The 18,661-nt window shown below is 41.7% G+C and overlaps 1 protein-coding gene and 2 non-coding genes across 2 annotated transcripts; 1 reads left to right on the forward strand and 2 right to left on the reverse strand.

Annotated features, from left to right (window-relative positions):
• Positions 1–18,661, forward strand: part of LOC138242764 (zinc finger protein 271-like) — a 1,399,044-nt gene that overhangs the window by 167,332 nt on the left and 1,213,051 nt on the right.
• Positions 6,739–6,796, reverse strand: LOC138243885 (U7 small nuclear RNA). Its single transcript, XR_011192503.1, has one exon. It is a non-coding gene; the product is annotated as a U7 small nuclear RNA (small nuclear RNA).
• LOC138243825 (U7 small nuclear RNA) lies at positions 7,744–7,801 on the reverse strand. Its single transcript, XR_011192443.1, has one exon. It is a non-coding gene; the product is annotated as a U7 small nuclear RNA (small nuclear RNA).

Genomic DNA, 18,661 nt, shown 5'->3' on the forward strand with positions numbered 1-18,661 from the left:
TGAGCTCAATCATCACGTGGAGTATGTTCTGTTTTCAGCTGCAGAAACGTGCTGTTGAATTTATGTCGGTTCTTGTGTTACTTTTTCCTCTCGATGGAGCTGTATTAATGCAGGCACACCTGCTTCCATGTCAAGTTATTTTATCGTTGCTTACAAACCAACACACTGCAGACACCTCTGATATTGTCACTGCTTGTGGGCCACGTGTTCCTGCTGTCAGCCTACCATGATCATACACCTATAGAAATATTACTGCTGTAGGACAGGAGCGAAGAAACAAAACGAAAGCACACCAAGTTTAAAAAGGTCAAAATGTGTCAAAGCCCTTCCTCGAGGAGAATGGGGTTCAAACCTACTTGTGCAGAGTATCATGTATTAAGAGGAGATTGCCTTAACCACTAGGCCACCTCCATACACACTTCAGCCCCCTCCGGACATGAGTTGCCTCTTTCCCCATACTCAAGGGTAATTTTCCTCTTCCACCTACAATTTCAACATTTACCTTGTGAGATGTCAAACCACAGAGCCTGTGCTGCGCTTCAGTGTTAGCTGTAGTGGACACCCCATTGAACATAAAAAGCATATTGAACTCCTTGGACATAAGCCATTTCTCGTCACTTTTCTCAGCAAGCAGGCTCAGCGCACACTGAATACAGGTGTCTCAGAGCAATTGAGATGTGTCTAAGTGGCTGTAAAAGGGATATTTGATGCCAGTGCCGTGGCTTAGTTCTCCGACAGCAGGCGTAGCGGCGCGCCGGTTGGAGTATTCTCGGTCGCATTTAATGAGAACGTCATGGCAGCGTCAGCTCAAACCAACAAATGGAGACAGGCGTGCCGACAAGCTGACCCTGCTGATGCGGGATTAACACTAGGATGCGAGAATGCTGTGGCTTAGTTGGTTAAAGTGCCTGCCTAGTAAACAGGAGATCCTGGGGTTGAGTCCCAGTGGTGCCTGTCTTGCCACACAGTTTATCATTATGGACAGCAACATGCTTCTACATTAAATTTAATGGAAGTGTTCATTTAATTTTTGGAGCAACTTGTTTTTAAAAAAATCCATACAAATTGCGAAAGATAAAATACTAATCTGTTTTGTCAGTGCAGAGGAATTACTGCCAGCTGGCAAGGAAACAAAAATGATTTTTTTGTCTTTAGTCAAAAACCTGTGAATGTAGAAAAAAGGTGATGTGCGTTAGTTTCTATGGCACAGTCAGTCAGCATATCCTTCAGTTAAACATAACGTTGGTAAATCAAAAGTCCCCAGAGACGCATTTCAAATTAATCTGACCTCAACACCATCTCCCCTAAATATGATGGGGTTTCTTTGGATGTCTTTAAGCATCCTGATAGTTGCAGAGATTTCAAACTTTTGGCTAACTACAAGAAGTTAATAGTTGAGTGCCTAAGTCAATATCACCGGGAATGTGACTATGTAAACTTAAATAGTATTCAAAATATTGCAATTTTGTTGTAGTTTAAAAAAATATTTTAGCTGGGGATCCTCAAATGATGAGGGTAGAAAAGAGAACTATTCGACACCATCAGGAGTGCTTAACGTGTGATAAAAGTGTTTTTTAATCATAAAGTGAAAATAGTGAATTTGTCTTTCACTTAGGCGTTCATCAAAAGCTCATTAAACAATGAAAGAGAGGCTCGTGTTCCGAATTCTCTTCTTGTCTCATTGTCTTGCTTTGATTTTTAAAATGTACACTGTTGGCTATTCACTCTTCCTAACACGATTAAAGAGCCGAGTTTAGTTCAGAGGTAAAGCATCTCATGCATCGTATGAAGCTCTGTTTTCTATCACCGGTGTCTGCACTCTGGATTTCTTTTTAAGCGCGATATCTTTTCTGTGATTTCTTTCGTTTGAATTCCCTCATGTGTGAATTTCAGCGCGACACATAAACTCGTTTGTCTGTTTTTAAGAGATGCAATTTTTAAAACAGACAAAATGAAAGACTGTTTAACTAAATACACATAGAAAACATGCACCTTATTGAGAAAATTTGGACTGGGGCGATTTATTATTGTAGTGGTGCAAGCTCACAGTGGTGCACTTGAGGAATGCGGTACAAGGGCCAGTGGTGCACTGGATAACGCATCTGATTATGGATCAGGAGACTGTAGGATCGTAATGCTCTTAAACCCAATACCATAACCGTAGTGTGTTCATTCCGACACAACCTTTCTATCGACTGAATAAGCCTCCTGTTCCATCTCCATCTTCTTCCCACACATTCCGGCTATTTCAGCACCGTTATTGTTGGACTGCAGTCACAGATACGTAAGGGACACTATTCCGAAGAACCGTCTTAAATAAATAACGTTGCAAAAGGTAACAATTAGGGTTTCTTAATGTAACCTTACATTTGGCCGTACAATACAATTTTCTGTACCCTCAAATAAAACAAAATCTTACTGCTTTCTCCTGAGAAACACAAGTGTAGTGTCAAATCACAATAAATAATACAACAAATATACTAAATTAACACCCAGATATGACAACACACAGCTATGACAGAACACATTGAAGACTTAAAAGCCCTTTAAATTTTTATTTCCTTAATTTCCATTCTCTTCCCTCCCCAGGATAACTGAAAACTAACTATAATAAAGACTGTATATGCATTACTTGTAATACAGCTACTAATAAAGATATACATGGAACTTAATTATTAATAAATAACATTTGTATTACTAAAGATGTGTTATGATAACATTCATTGTGAATATTTGTGGTGTCTGGAAAGCAATTTTAGTTAAATATAATAATAATTTTCAAGCAAGTGGTGCATAAGCTTGTTAATTAATGAGTACATTATTTCCATTACATTCAAGACAGTTCTAATGTGATCAATTGTTCTGCTTAGTCCGCTACTGAGTTGCTTAAAACCTATGAAGAGGTGGTTTAAGCTAGACTCCTAATGCAGTAACATCTAATGGGCAGCAGCTGTTATTTTAGGTTTGTTGCAATTGAGAACAGGTTTAGTACAGAGCTGCTGACAAATTTCAGTGGAGTTTATTGTATATTATTGTATATTATTGTTATTGTATATAAGTTTATTGCAATTGACCCATTGTAGCTACCAATCAGCAGCAAGGAAAAACAAACTTCACTTGTGCCTTTTAAAAAAGGGAAACAGAGTAGTAGTTTATGTGGTAATTTCAGGTGCAATGTAAGAACTAAAGTTAACTACTCCCATAGTAATGCGTGGGGTCCTATCAATAGAAAATAAAATGTTGTAACCCGAAAACACAACAAACACAAAACGAGAAGTCTTCCAGGAACCTAGGTAAATCCCTGTAGTAGTCTAACAACTATGAAAAAAAAACAACCAAACGCAACAACTTCAAAAGAAAAAGAAAACAAAACATTAAAAACAAATCTGGGGAACAACAAAAACACAGAATCTAATGCGAGAGCTTTTTCAAGTCTTCAGTGCTCCTCTCGTCTCAGTATACCTCTCTCATATATTTGTTTACAGGTCAGCTGGAGGTACACAGCTGATGGTAATTTAAGTAGTCACAAATTATAGTACATTATATACAATATTGTAATCAACATATGGCTAATCATCAACTACTACTAGATCTTCACAAATCAACCAATCAGACATACCCATTACACATTTTCACATATTAACTGCACTTTTCTACAGTATTTGCTCAGTCATAGAATACAAAGTGACCATATTTCAAAGTTCAAAAGTTGTAGTAACTTTTTAGAACATGGAGCTTTTTGTAAAACACTTTATTTTGGCATTAAAAGATCAGCAAGATTATACATTATAAACTAAAAAAAGAAAGTATGCCAGAGGTGGATCCTATTAATCAGATGTAAGCTGTCATATAATGACCTATCTGTAACCTAGAATACTAGTAGTGAATATTTTCCACACCACAGAGAGAATATAATATCATACCAGTAGGTTTTGATTGTCCATGTTGTCAAAGACTTGCTTGTGTGTACAGGACTCTTCCATTGTGCTCAGCCTCTTGATGTGGAATTGGGAGTCCACCTGTTCTGTACACTTTCCCACACGCCTCAGTTCATCTCTGATCTCTATCAGGAGACCCAATACCCAAAACTCTGAAATCATTCACATTTTGTATCAGCATTTGAAAGGAATTAGGTCAGGATTTTCTTACACTATTGTTACATTAGCATAACTGTAGTGTTGTTAATGTGCTACATGCAATTTATAATCCTAAAATTGTTAAATTTCCACATTTGTAGTTGATGTTGTATGATCTTCACCTTCACAATATTTTGATGTGCCATTTATTGCTTATTAACGTACTATTTTTAATCAAAATAATATTAAGTAAGACCTGTATGTATTTAAATAGTATTATTATTATTTAGGAACAAGTAATAGGTTTATTCCATGCTGAAAAAAAGAAGAAAGAGAACACAACGTTTCGGCCGTGGAGCCTTCTTCAGGTGTGAGAGAGACAGGGCAGTAGGCAAAGGTATGACGAAGAGATCTAGAAAAAGATTTGGAGGAAGGCATAGTGGGTCGCAGCAGCTGTAGGCGGTAGTAGTTCAGGTGGGTAGCTGCGTCAGCATGCGTAGGCTGCAAAGCTGTCTTTGTTGTTTGCCATTTAGGTTAAATACTGTCACGTTTTTCTGAGCTATCCTCTTTTGATGAGTAAGTATAAATAATAATGCTGTCTGCATTAGCCACCCACTGTTCCAGCATGAGTGCACAAAGAGGAGTGGTAGAGTGTTACTGAGATGTCATTCAGAAGGGAAGTGATCCAGCTTAGCTCTCTGAGGTCTGGTAGATACATTTTCCATATGAGTAATGTAGGATCAACTTCTTCAGGCTGGAGGAAGGGCTCGCATTTCGGCAGCAGTAACTGACTGAGAAGTGACTCCAAGGACCTGGTCTTATCAGGTTGCTTTGGCACGTTTGTCAGTTCTGCTGAAATGGCCTGTCTATAGGGATATTTAGGAAGGAGAGGAATGACTATCTGAAAGGTGCCATGATCTTCTGGCTGTTTGGCGTAATCATGAATGACACGGTAAATGCGTGTTCTTGCAATAAGAGAAACAAGATCCATAAAACACTGGCAGAAGTACAAAACTTGAGCGGATAAAAAGACACCTGTTTCTGCCTGATTTCAAACAGGGGATCTTGCGCATGTGTGATGAATGTGATTGTTACGTCCCAGTGTGTGGTCTGTGTGTGTTTTTTTTTTGTTATGTTCCACACTGCTGACCTTTGATTGTTCTCCCTTCCCCATTGGCCCACCATTACAGCACTGTTCCGTATGACATCATCATCAATCAGCCTCTCAGCCAATCAGACTGCACCTTATTCAGCATATAACATGGAGGTTTTCAGGAAGGAGAAGCCTTTCGTTTGACTTTGGTCCTGCTTCGTTTTTGCTTCGCTTCATTTTGTTTTGGTTATCGCTTCGCTTCTGATTTTGTTTCGGCTTTGTTGGTTTGTTTTGCTTTGTGTGTGTATTTTTGTATAACTTCGGCTTTCTTGTGTTGTTGGTTTCTGTTAGTTTCTTTATACTTTCGTTTGTTTGTGTTATCCTTGTTTTGCCATTACCTTGCCCTAATGTGTTATATGTTCAACCTTTGTGTTCTATTGTACACTGTTCCTGTTGATTACTCTCTTCCCTTATTTGTATTTCTGGTTCACTTGTGTTTTTGTGTGAACTTTTGTGTATAGTTTAGTTTAGGTTGTTGGGTACATTCTACGCACTAAGTTGATTTTGTATTACTAACACTAGTTTAGTACGGGTGAGTGCCATTTGTCTTGTATGGTTTTGGGTAGTCAGTGGAGGTTGGCTAGGGTGTTGAAGATGCCGAAGACCGTGTGTTTCGGGTTTTCTGTAGTCAGATTAGCTTTCCCTCACTTTCCTAGCCAGCTCCATTTTGTTTGTTATTTTCTTTTCTTTGGCACCACACTAGTTCCTTACCCTGTGTGATATTGTGTCCTACCAGTCACTTATTCAACTTAAAATCATCACCTTTGCACCAACCCTTGTTATTACGCTTCCTAGTCCCTCACCAGAACCCACCTGCTTCCAAAAATTATCCTAAATGTTACACCCCTTTACCCATAGACACTTGGGGTTGTAACAGTGATAATCACAATATTACAGAAATGACAGCAGCATTGAACGTGGCGAGACGTAGAACATTGTTAATTCTCTTCAAATACTCACAGTCTTCTGCTGTATTAATTTACTGTGCTCATCAGGCAGTAACAAACCTGTTACCTACACACTGTTTCTAGAGTTGGATAGGTGACTCCACATTCTACAGCTCTCTAGCAATAGAGGAAGTCAGACTACAGAAATGGAGAAAATCTCCTCTTCAGAATGTGGAAATATATTCCTGAGAGAAGTCCTTTCTCGAAGTTCAACACTCCCTGCAAGTCACCCATTCCCACCTTGAGCAGTGTAGTGGTTACCACATTCTCTTATCACAGCAAAGGGTTTCTGTTTGAAAGCGGGCGAAAACAAGTGATCACTTTTCTCACAATTGTCACTGCTGACGTTGCTTTATGGGTCTATTTTCTATACTGTGCTGATCAATTGGAAACTAAAGGGTGAAAAAGACACGTTCCCACACCTAAGGTTGAACCCAAGTAACCACAGTCAAATACCAGGAATACTACAGAAGCACACAGCTATATCAAGATATCCAAATGCAAGACCCTATTTATATTGTTTGAGAAATATTAATACAGATGTTTGTTTTTCACCAAAACACTAGGCTTTCTGACTTCAGAAAACCGTCTAAACAAATACTAAAAGAGCAAAAATTCCACTTCCTGAAGGAAACAAAAACACATGTACCTTACCAAACTTTGAGTACAGGCGATTCAGGGTGATAATACAAGACCATTTAAAATTAAACAAATAAAACCTGTCAACAGGCAATCCTAACTACTAATAAAAAACTGAAGTGGCAATACACAGTAGATGATATTTGGGTGTAAATTAAATCCATGCAAGAAGAGAGTTTAGTGTTATTCTTCCAAATCTGATATGCAAATGAGAGATCTGGCTCAGCCAATCACAAAGCTGCCATGGTCTGGAATGGAGCTGCTCTCCTCTTCTTGTTATTGTTAAAAAATGTAAACAAATGACCTGGAATTTAAACACAACCATTAGATTGTAGTTTGACAGATAAGCTTGTGAACCTTCTCATAAGATATGAAGGACAAGGACTAAAAGAACAATAAACCCTGTAAAGAAAGTTTACTGAAGCTGACATATCCTGCCTAACACAAGATTTCAAGAATGTAAGAGCATTTCAAATTGAACACAAAACGTGTAAAATGGCTTTCAAACTAACCTGCTCATAAAGAAGATGTAGAAGAATGTGATTGTAACGTTCAGTGCATATAAGAAAGAGACCACATGGTTTTGTTTCAAATGTTGTATGCAAATATGATATCTGGCTAACCAATCAGAAAGTACTTTGCTTATCCAGCATCCTATCAAACAACATTTGCAGATTTACACACAGTAGTTCATTTAACAGTTTCAGAAATATACATGAACAAACGCAACTGTTTGTTAGGGTTTACATCTTGAAATTAAAGGCACAAGAAAATTCTGTGCAGGTGGCCAGAGGAAAGAGCTTCACTAAAAGTCAGCTGACAACAGCAGTGTTCTTGAAACTATCATACAAGATCTTTTTATTCATAAAAGTCCCAATTAAATTGTTTGAAAATTATTGTTAAACACATCTATTTTTTTTACCAGAAAACAGGCTTTCTGACTTCAGAAAGCCTTCTAGACAAATACTAAAAGAGCAAAAAATCCAGTTGGTGAAAAAAAACAAAAACACATATACCCTACCAAACCTCGAGTACAGGCCATTCAGCGTGATAATACAAAACAATTTAAAATTAAACAAATAAAAGCTGTCAACTGGTAATCACAGCTACTCATAAAAAAAATGAAGTGGCAATACACAGTAGGTGACTCTTGAGTGTAAATTAAATCCACTAAATTTAGTGTTATATTTCCAAATCTGATATGCAAATTAGAGATCTGTGCCAGCCAATCACAAAGCTCCCATGGTCTGGAATAGCGCTGCTCCCCTCTTCTAGTTATTCACACTGGTGTTAGGTTGCATATTAGCACACCATCTAATTCAGTTGTTTCAGAAAAAAAAGTAAACAAATAAACTGGATTTATTTGTTGGAGCTTCACCAATCTGTTTTTCCACCAAATAAATTGGCTTTCTGACTTCAGAAAAACCTTCCATTTATTTTTTAAGAACTATTTTAATTTCACAAACAAATACAAAGAATCACAAAATAGGAAACTTTAATAAATATACTGAAGTGGAAATCTAATAAGTAAATTGATTCTTAAAAATGTAGAGAAATATATTGGTGCTTTTAGATAATATATTTCAAGGATGTAACTGCTGTGCTACAGAATTTTAGAAAACAGTTCGTCAACAAAGTACACTGTTTAGGTTAGTTTAGAAGACAATGTACCAAAACAATATATGCTGTCTGGGTCATTAGAATTAGCTGAAAGTAACTGATAAGCTTTGAATAACAAATCTAGTTTTTCTTCTCTCGCTCTATGATGTAATCTGTTTTCTCTTAGAGAAAGGGGAAGTTTTAGAAGGGTCCAAGTGCTGAACTTTTTTACAGCGCAACGTCTTATAAAAACCCTGTACTGCTTGTAACAAATTGAGTCTCTGGTTGCACTTTGCGAAGTGGCAGCAGGGCTCCCAATATTGCAATATTGAAATAAAGATCTTACTCAGGTGAGAACTCTCTTTTGTGGCTTCCTTGATAGTTATATTTCCATGACAATACCCAAAACAATATATATGAAACCATCTCTTTAGGTTATAGTGCTCTAATAATGGACAGGGCCAGGCTACCTGCTCCCTTGACTGGAACCTCAATGCCTTTGAACACCCCCATGTTCCTCAACCTCCTGTTTTTATTCCGTCAGCACCTCTGAACTCAGTTCCATGAAGGACTATAGAATACTGGCTTAGCCAGGTGCGAATGTCCTCCATCTTTGCAAACTCTGAGAACAAAACAACATGCACAGTTGAATGTGGATCTTCCCATGGGCCTGAACTATCACTCTTTTTGACTCAAACAACTCCACACATTGTTCAAAGCGAGGGGAGGTAGCAGTAACAACTTCAAACGTTTTCTCCACATTCTACAGATCTCTAGAAATAGAGGAGGTCAGGCTGCAAAAGTGGGGGAATGGAAACAATCTCCTCTCCAGAATGTGGAAATATTTTCCTGGATTGAGTCCTTTTCTCTGCAAGTCACTCCTCCCCACCTTGTGCAGTGTAGTGATTTTCACGTTCTCTTAACACACTGAAGGGTTTCAGTTCGAAAGCAGGAGGAAACAAGCGATCTCTTTTATCAAAAGTTTAGCTCTCCTGACAGTGCTTAACGGGGCTCTTTTCTACACTGAGCTGCTTATTTGGAAAACATAAGGGAAGAGAAAAGTTTCCCTTATTGGGAGTTTAACCCAGGCCACCTGGGTGAAAATCCAGAATCCTAACCACTAGACCATACAGGAGCACACAGCCTCACAAACAATGTGTAATTTCTGTCTTTATAGCGCACTTGTTCCATAGCTAGCTGGCACTCAGAGTACTGCAAGATCTATTTACTGAGAATTAGTTGAAGTATAACGTCAGGACTATAACCCCAGCTTTCAGGGGGACTGCAACCTTAACACAGAGCCTTAGACCACTCAGAAAAGGTTTGTTGGCTTTTATAAGTAATTACATGTGTGAAATCTATGTCTCTCAGGCCTGTGAGACTACATCACAGAAGTGCAAACTTGGAGGATGGGCTTAGTAGATAGGGCAACAATTGCGACACGCGCCAAGCCTCTTATGTCCACTGCACATGCAGACTTTGAAAGGGGTCTCAGATTTTATGGGTACTCAATTCTATACGACACTGGCAAGACGGAGTAAAGGAGCAGACCCTTTAAGAGACAAAAACAACACATTGTTACAGCCAATGTTAATTAAAAGGGCAGCACAGCGTTGGAACTACTGTCACGGATGTTATAAGGGCATACCGTGGAATGGCCAGGAGAGCAAAATAGGCCCTATGTGTAGTGGCAAAACGGGTGTTAGCCCGTTTAGGAGGTCAGATGATGTCGGGTAGAAACTTAAGTCCTCAGGTCGCGGAGGAGATGGCCTGGTGCTAGGCAGGTCTGAAGACATATGAACCCTCAATACTGAATGAGGAGGAAAGGGTGACCCGGAAATATATAGCCCCAGACAAAGACAAACCAGAAGGACAAGCAAAGCACAGGGAAACTAGGACAGGACAGAGTGGGAGCGCCCTCTAGCTGTAGAGGGTGTGACAACTATTAGTTTTGAGTGATTGAAATCCATTTTCAATGGTGCTTTTCCTGCTCATAACATTACCAGTGAGAAAGAGGATTGTGAAACCCCCATTGCTTAAACAGCGAGTGTGTTGGTGGTTATAGTAAGAAGTTTCCATAAAATGAAGCATTATATTTTTGTAATACGTTTAGTGCCTATAAAAACTATTCACCCCCCTTGGCCTTTTCACATTTTATTGTGTTACAGTATGGAACCATGATGTATTTAACTGAGAATTGTTGCACTCATCAACACAAAGTGCTCTATAATATCAAAGTGAAAAAATTCCAGACATTTTACTAAGTCATCAAAATAAAAAACACTAACCCTAACACTCAATACCCAGTTTATAAGGTGAAAAATTATGCTTGAAGCACAGCAAAGTTCTAAAACCAGCATTTGAAAAGCATCCAGAAACATAAAATGTCCAGTTCTCAAAAGTAAAATCTTTAGCTTTGAAAGATTGTTATCCATGTTTTCATTTTTTCTTTTTTTACATAACATGCTTTCGAGAAATAAACCACCTATTACAATGAAGGCAGCATTAGCAAATGTGCATCTAGCTTTGTTAAATAAAATCAGGACGTTTACCTGTCTCAAATTGATCACTCTTTGCAGGCACACTACGGAAACCCAGGGATGTGAGCTGGGAGAATTGACTCTTACAAAGAGTGTTGACCTAAGAGAAAAGGACTCCTCCTCTCAGTAATACATTTCCACATGTTGAAGAGTCGATTTTCCCCATTGCTTTCCCATATTTTTTGGTGTGGTTATTGATCACTGCCAGTTATCTGCCAAGTCACAGTGAAACTGTTACAGTGAAAAGATTAATACTATTTATTTTATTGGAATACATGTGTAATGTCTCATTCTTACAAGCAATTTTTAAGGAAACACTAGTGTAAATTGTAGTGTAAATAGACAGGAGCTATTATAATGTTAAATACTAGTTGTGATAGGTGAAGCTGCATCCAAGTGCTTGGTATGAATAGGTTATCTACGGAGTCTATGACTTATCTACTCAGATGAGGAGCTAGATCAGTCCTTTTTTTCTTAATTTGAGTCACCATCAAGATGTAACATGGTCAAAGATGAACAGGAAACTTAATTAATGAGAACACCTGTATCACCCAAAATTGAATTCATAACCCTGAGATAAAGAGTTCCATGCTCTACTGACTGAGCCAATCAGGCACTGGTTAAAGTGCCAATCTAGTCCCTGCTGACGTCAATTTGAAAAGGTATACTTGCTGGCTTTTAATCCTGTTTGGACCGGAGTCTAGTGAAGCACATTGTGTTCTTCATTGATTACTTAAAGCAGAGCAAATGTCAGTGTAGCGGCGAGGCTTATTAATAAGAAAGAATTAAGTTCATCTCTGTTCATCTCTGTGGTGCAGCCACAGAGAAACTATTCATGCAGGCTGATTTAAGGTTTCCTTTGATAAGGGACAGCTCCCAAAGGGGGATGCACTTAGCTAAGCCTGGCTATCATGATCAATGGTCATCCATTGGCGCCTATCTGTCTAGGGAGTGCCAGTTGGACATCTGGACTGCATTCCTAAGTGTCAGGAGTAAGTGACTCATATCTCACCTTGATCAACCAATCAGGGACTGGTAGGGCCGAGTAACCCACGTGGGACTCTGATGCCCATGGAACTTTCAGCCAATCAATGAGCTGAAGTTCCTCTAGGTAAAAACAGGCAACACAGAGATTCAGGGAGATTCAGTAAGATTCAGTGGGATTCAGTAGAATTCTGTGGACTATTCTAAAGGGAATTCAAAGGAGAATTCCATGGCAGGACAGCCCAGGAGCAGAAGGCTCCCAAGGGCAGGACATTCTCGCAGCGCGCCTCCTGACCATCCTGAGAATCAGCCCGGACCACCACGGAACGGCCAGTGTGTCCGAGTGCCAGAACTTTCCTTTGTTCTAAGAGTCTAGAGCGGAGGTTGCCAGAGAGTAACCAGAGGATCCACCCGAGGTTAGCACCAGCAGCAGACCTCGTGAACAGGTCAGAACTGTGGAGAGCTGAATCACTATTCAGAACTAGCTCTTCATCAGGAACGAACCGGTCCTCTTCCTGACTTGCTGGGACCCACAGTCATCTTTTCTCCTGTGCGCAAACTTTGCTAGTTAAAGCCAACACTAACTAGCCGGTCAGTGAGCATCAGCAGCGCACCGTCGCAAGCCACACAGCACAGCCTGGCACGAGCCAGAGAGCGCGGATTGGACAGCAACAGCCTGCAACTGTTTCTTTGTGCCCGCAGGAGATCTGAATCCCCAGAGATTGGATGAGTATTCAACTTCACTGCATTACTGCTCGAGAATTCAATTGTTATCCCAACCAGTTGATATCAATTTAATTCCTAAGAGTTATGTACTTGTTTTGAGTATCTAATGTAGAAGTTATAACCAAGTTCATTTATGAAACGGTCTAAATGAATGATATACTGATATAATGAATATAATGATATACTGAACGTATGTCCTCTTGATATATGTAACTCTTCGTAACTGACTGAATATATACCTTTTGTATTCTGATAACCCTCTCAATAAGAACTGTTAGGTTTACATGCATATTCTATGTATTAATAAATGTATCCTCGTGTATTAGTACCTGTGTGTGTGCGTTGTTTGAGTTATATCGCATGGTTGGATTCTAAAGCCATCAAAAGAATCATTTTGTGATTTACTGCTACAATTAATAATTGTCCCAGTAAATGCCCAAACCCTACAGAACTGGTGCCTTCAAAGAGCACACTACATTTTTATTGGCGTCCCTGGGTGGGCTATGGCAAGAATGAAATGAGTCAACCAAGCGAAATAATTCACATAAAACGCCGCGGGTTTCATACACGACAATACAGTGTGCTGAAAGCCGAAAGGAAAAAAGTTCCCCTTGTTCTTTAAGCAGTGCTTGATTGTTTTGTGATCTTTTGCGATCTACCGGGTTGATTGCATACTTGATCTTGTGGTTTTCTGTGGTAAAACTGTGATTTCGTACTTAAAAGTAATACTCTTAAGTTTAACGATGGTTGCTAAAAGGTCTGAATTCGAGTCGCTATTAAGCACTCTCTCTAGCAGCGACAGGTCTGACCACGATCTCTGCCATATCTCCGTCAGCGGAGAAGCTAGGAGAATAAACCTCCATTCTCTGAGAGAGCTAGCGAAGGACATAGAGAGATTTGACCCCACAGTGTCAGAGAATAATATCGAGAGGTATATTCAAGACCTCAGGTATACCCTGCAGTACCTACCAAACGCCACAGAACAGGAGAAAGTGTTTCTGGTCAGGAAAACTACCAGCAGAGCTGTACATGAGTGGATGGCTAGGCAGATGAAAGAAGTCTGTAATGATTTTGAGGAGCTGTGTCAAGCACTTATCGAAGAATACAGTGCGTTTATTGACCCAACTGCTGCGATAGCCACCGCCCTTAACATTAAGCACGAGAGAGCAGAGTCCCCTTGCGAATATTACGAGAGACATAGACGAACTTATTTTGCAGGGCGAAATGATGAGGGTTGCGAAGAGAACACACATTTCAAGGGTTTATTCATTGCGAATCTCCACCCATCAATCAGAAAGATGATCTTAATGCATACAGATGCACAGACCATGAAAATGACTGATATTAAGAGATTCGTGCAGAAAGCCTGGGAGTATGATGTCCAAAGTCGCTCTAAGCAAAAAGCTGCTAAAGCAACTGTGTTCGCTGTCAGAGCCAGCAGGTTTAATTCCCTCCTGCTCGAAGGAGCACAGGCTCCTGAGCTGGCTAAGCCCCATTCCAAAGCAGGCACACAGGACCGCACCCAGCGTTCTAAGTGTCATGAGAACACCGGGGGAGGGAAAGGGTTAGATAAAGCTCCCTCCCTCAGTCTATCTGATTGAGCGGAAGGGTTCCTGCCTGGATGAGGTCAGCCACTCCCCAGCGAGTGCTGACTCCACCCCTGAAATCACAGAGCAGGCAGTAAAACACAGAGGAAAAGCAAGAAGCTTTTACCTCAAGGCTGCCATGGGAGATGTCTTACACAGTGAGACACTGATTGACACTGAGGTTGAAAGGTGTTTGATGTCACACAGCAAGCTCAAACGGGTTGAAAAAGAAAAGGGCATGCGACTCAGAGAGGAACCTTTGGTGGATCACCAGAAAGGCAAAGTGTGGAAATAGGTCAAGGCTCCTAAGCCTTCTGTACAGAAGGAAAGGGGGGCCAAGAGGCAGACTGTGCTCACACAGTGCCCACCGAACATAGAAGCCAATGCGGAGATTCCTTCTGTTCCCTCTGGACAAGAAATACAAATATTTTCTTGTTCCCCAGATATACAGGGAAGTCATGTCCCGGCTGAGGTCACAACAGCCTCCCTGCCACAGGAGCAGTGCTCCGAGCAGCCGCCTGATCCACCAGGTAAAGCACACCCCTTTTACATCCCTAAAGAGGAGCAGATCTCCCCACCTGGCGATGAAAAGGAGCTTTCCCTCTGCACCCTGGCACCCAAGAGGGGTCAGGACCACCACCTCGCAGTGGTGGAAGGGATCTTGATGGCAGGAGAGCAGGTTGGTGATGTAGCCCTCGCCTTTAGCCCTGAGAGGTCCTCTATCAGTGAGGATCTGCTTGAGCAGCTGTCACAGGGCCACCACCAGGTGCCCCTGGTGCAATATTCACAGGTTAGACAGGAGGTCCAGCTGGACGCTGAGACTACTGCGCTGTGGACACACCTGATCCCAGATGCCGATTTCCTCTGCTGTGACCCAGGGAACCTGCAGCCAGGTAACATTATTTCTCACAACTACCAGGTAGTGAGTGAGACTGACCTGATTGTTCCTGCCTTGACAGCAGGGTTTCCAACACACCCAGTCCCCAGGAAGGGACAGGGAATGAAAGCCGAGCTGGTTTTCTTACAGCCACCAGCCCAGTCTGTCAGTCTGAGTCTGACCAACAGTGGTTCACCCAGACTGGAGCTGGATGGTCAAGCCACCCGCCTGCCAGTGCAGGACATCGCAAAGAGGGGTGTCAGAATCCCCGCCCTCACTGACATGGGCCTGGTGGGTGATAGCGAGTTCGAAGACAGTGAACTAGCTATCCCAGTGCTGGGGCAGCTCCCTAAACCCCTAGCGAGGGAAGGGGGGAGCGAGCAGGTGTCCTACACCCACGCCCAGCGAACGATTGTAAACATACCGATAGAGGGATTCCTCAATCAGGAGGTGTGCAGGGTGGACCTGAACAGTGAGTATGGGATAACAATCCCAGATCACTCAGGTGCTCCAGATGACCACTCAGCCAAGGGTCAGGCATGCTCCACCGCTGCACCACCCCCTGCAGGGTTCCTAGAGCACAGGCATGAACAAATTGAAAAAGCAGATGCCCTGGAAAAGGAGGAGCAGCATCAGCAGCTGCGTCAGATCTCCCTAGATTTCCAGGATGTTGGTGCCCAAGATGCCACATGGCATACTGAGAAAGACACCATGTACATGCTGCGCCAGCTTAGAAAGGCAACAATCACTCAGAAGGAGATGACTGGGATCAGCCACCTGAAAAGACTTTTGGGAGGACTGATTGCTGCCACCACTGTTGCACGTTTGCTTTTTCTGGTAGGTTTGTGTGCTACTGGCACTCTCACCCTGACTGCCCCAAGAAGGCAGGTGTCAGAGATGCCAGAGGGTAGTGACAGACTGTATCGACAGCAGCAAAGGCTGGAAAGCTTAGGGAAAACCCTACAGGCAACTTTCTATGCAACAGGGTTAAACCTTATCCCCCAACCAGTGGACATGATTGCCAGTGTTATACAATGGGTTTATGCTTGTGTGCAACATGCCAGAATGTTGACACAAGACCTGTTATGGGGGCTTAGTGCCACTGTAGCCAGTCTAACCATGGCACAAATCCCAACCCACTTGATTCTACTCTTCTCAGTAGAGGAGTATGTGACATTAACCCCATCGCTCATAGCTCACCCAGGAGGCAATCCAAGATTTAATTTGGTTCCAAATCTTGAGATGGGTATGGCTACCAAAGCTATCCATTGGCTGTGTCTAAACGATTCACCAATGAAGGGTGTAAAACTACTAACGAGCAGAGGGAGGTTAATGAACCCCATGAAGTGCAGGTGGGAAGTAAATGGCTGGTCAGCACACCACATTTAACTGACACTATGACTTGTGACAGGCATGATACAGCTACTGCAATGCAGCTACCTAATCAAACAGTTTTCCTGCAAGTTCCCGAGGAGGCCATAGTACAGCTTGAACTTAACACTGTACGGTCTGTAACCAGACAATATAAGACCAAACTTGAGGTCGTGGATGCCTTCAGGTGCCACATTATTGAATTGGATAGAAATCCAAGAAACAGTAAGCCCTGAAGAGGTTGCTTTAATGGAACAAACCTCCAAACCACCCTAGCAGATACCCAACACAGGTGTTGTGGTTTATCGGGGGGCTGGGAACAGGAACTGGTGTTATTGTAACACTACTGCCGGGTAGCTGGATCATGACTGACAGTGTACTCTGACTGTTGTACTCTTACATCAAGATATACTCTGGGTAGCACGAATGACTCAAAGGTAGAATGTCAAAAGAAAGGAAGTGACTTCTCCCCAAATATCTACTACAGAGGTATCAGATACTGACAGTGAACTTCCTGATGTGTAATTCCTAGACTGAGATGATGTCTCCTACCTTGTTTATACGTACTCCAGATGTTATTCATCCTGTTTGTTCCCAATGCTGGTTCCTGTATGAATTCTCGAGGAGTAATGTGGACATTTAAGGTTAATGTTCTAATGGCAAGGGACATCACTTAACTCTGTTTTGTTTTGAAGGCAACAACGCCTCAGGACCTCGTGACCTTCAAAAAGGGGGGATATGTAGCGGCAATGCTTGTTAATAAGACAGAATTAAGTGTTGCTGTGCTTTCCCAAATGAGGCCCCATCTCTCTCTTCATCTCTGTGGTGCACCACAGAGAAGCTTTTCATGCAGGCTGATTTAAAGATGTTTTCTTTTGATAAGGGACAGCTCCCAAAGGGGGATGCACTTAGCTAAGCCTGGCTATCATGATCAATGGTCATCCATTGGTGCCTATCTGTCTAGGGAGTGCCAGATGGACATCTGGACTGCATTCCTAAGTGTCAGGAGTAAGTGACTCATATCTCACCTTAATCAACCAATCAGGGACTGGTAGGGCCGAGTAACCCACGTGGGACTCTGATGCCCATGGAACTTTCAGCCAATCAATGAGCTGAAGTTCCTCCAGGTAAAAACGGGCAACACAGAGGGCCTGGTGGAAATCTGTGGACTTTTCTAAAGGGAATTCAAAGGAGAATTCCAGGGCAGGACGGCCCAGGAGCAGAAGGCTCCCAAGGGCAGGACATTCTCGCAGCGTTCCTCCTGACCATCCTGAGACTCAACCCGGAATACCACGGAACAGCCAGTGTGTTCGAGTGCCAGAACTTTCCTTTGTTCTAAGAGTCGAGAGCGGAGGTTGCCAGAGAGTAACCAGAGGATCCACCCGAGGTTAACACCAGCAGCAGGCCTCATGAACAGGTCAGAACTGTGGAGAGCTGAATCACTATTCAGAACTAGCTCTTCATCAGGAACGAACCGGTCCTCTTCCTGACTTGCTGGGACCCACAGTCATCTTTTCTCCTGTGCGCAAACTTTGCTAGTTAAAGCCAACACTAACTAGCCGGTCAGTGAGCATCAGCAGCGCACCGTCGCAAGCCACACAGCACAGCCTGGCACAAGCCAGAGAGCGCGGATTGGACAGCAACAGCCTGCAACTGTTTCTTTGTGCCCGCAGGAGATCTGAATCCCCAGAGATTGGATGAGTATTCAACTTCACTGCATTACTGCTCGAGAATTCAATTGTTATCCCAACCAGTTGATATCAATTTAATTCCTAAGAGTTATGTACTTGTTTTGAGTATCTAATGTAGAAGTTATAACCAAGTTCAATTAAGAAACGGTCTAAATGATTGATATACTGAATGTATGTCCTCTTGATATATGTAACTCTTTGTAACTGACTGAATATATACCTTTTGTATTCTGATAACCCTCTCGATAAGATCTGTTTATATGCATATTCTATGTATTAATAAATGTATCCTCGTGTATTAGTACTTGTGTTTGTGCGTTGTTTGAGTTATATCGCATGGTTGGATTGTAAAGCCATCAAAAGAATCAATTTTGTGATTTACTGCTACAATTAATAATTGTCCAAGTAAATGCCCAAACCCTACAGAAGCATGCAAGAAAATGTGATCATTACCTATGGAATTTCCCGCCAG

The sequence above is a fragment of the Lepisosteus oculatus genome, chromosome 14 (genome assembly GCF_040954835.1).
Source record: "Lepisosteus oculatus isolate fLepOcu1 chromosome 14, fLepOcu1.hap2, whole genome shotgun sequence".
Lineage (NCBI taxonomy): Eukaryota > Metazoa > Chordata > Actinopteri > Semionotiformes > Lepisosteidae > Lepisosteus > Lepisosteus oculatus.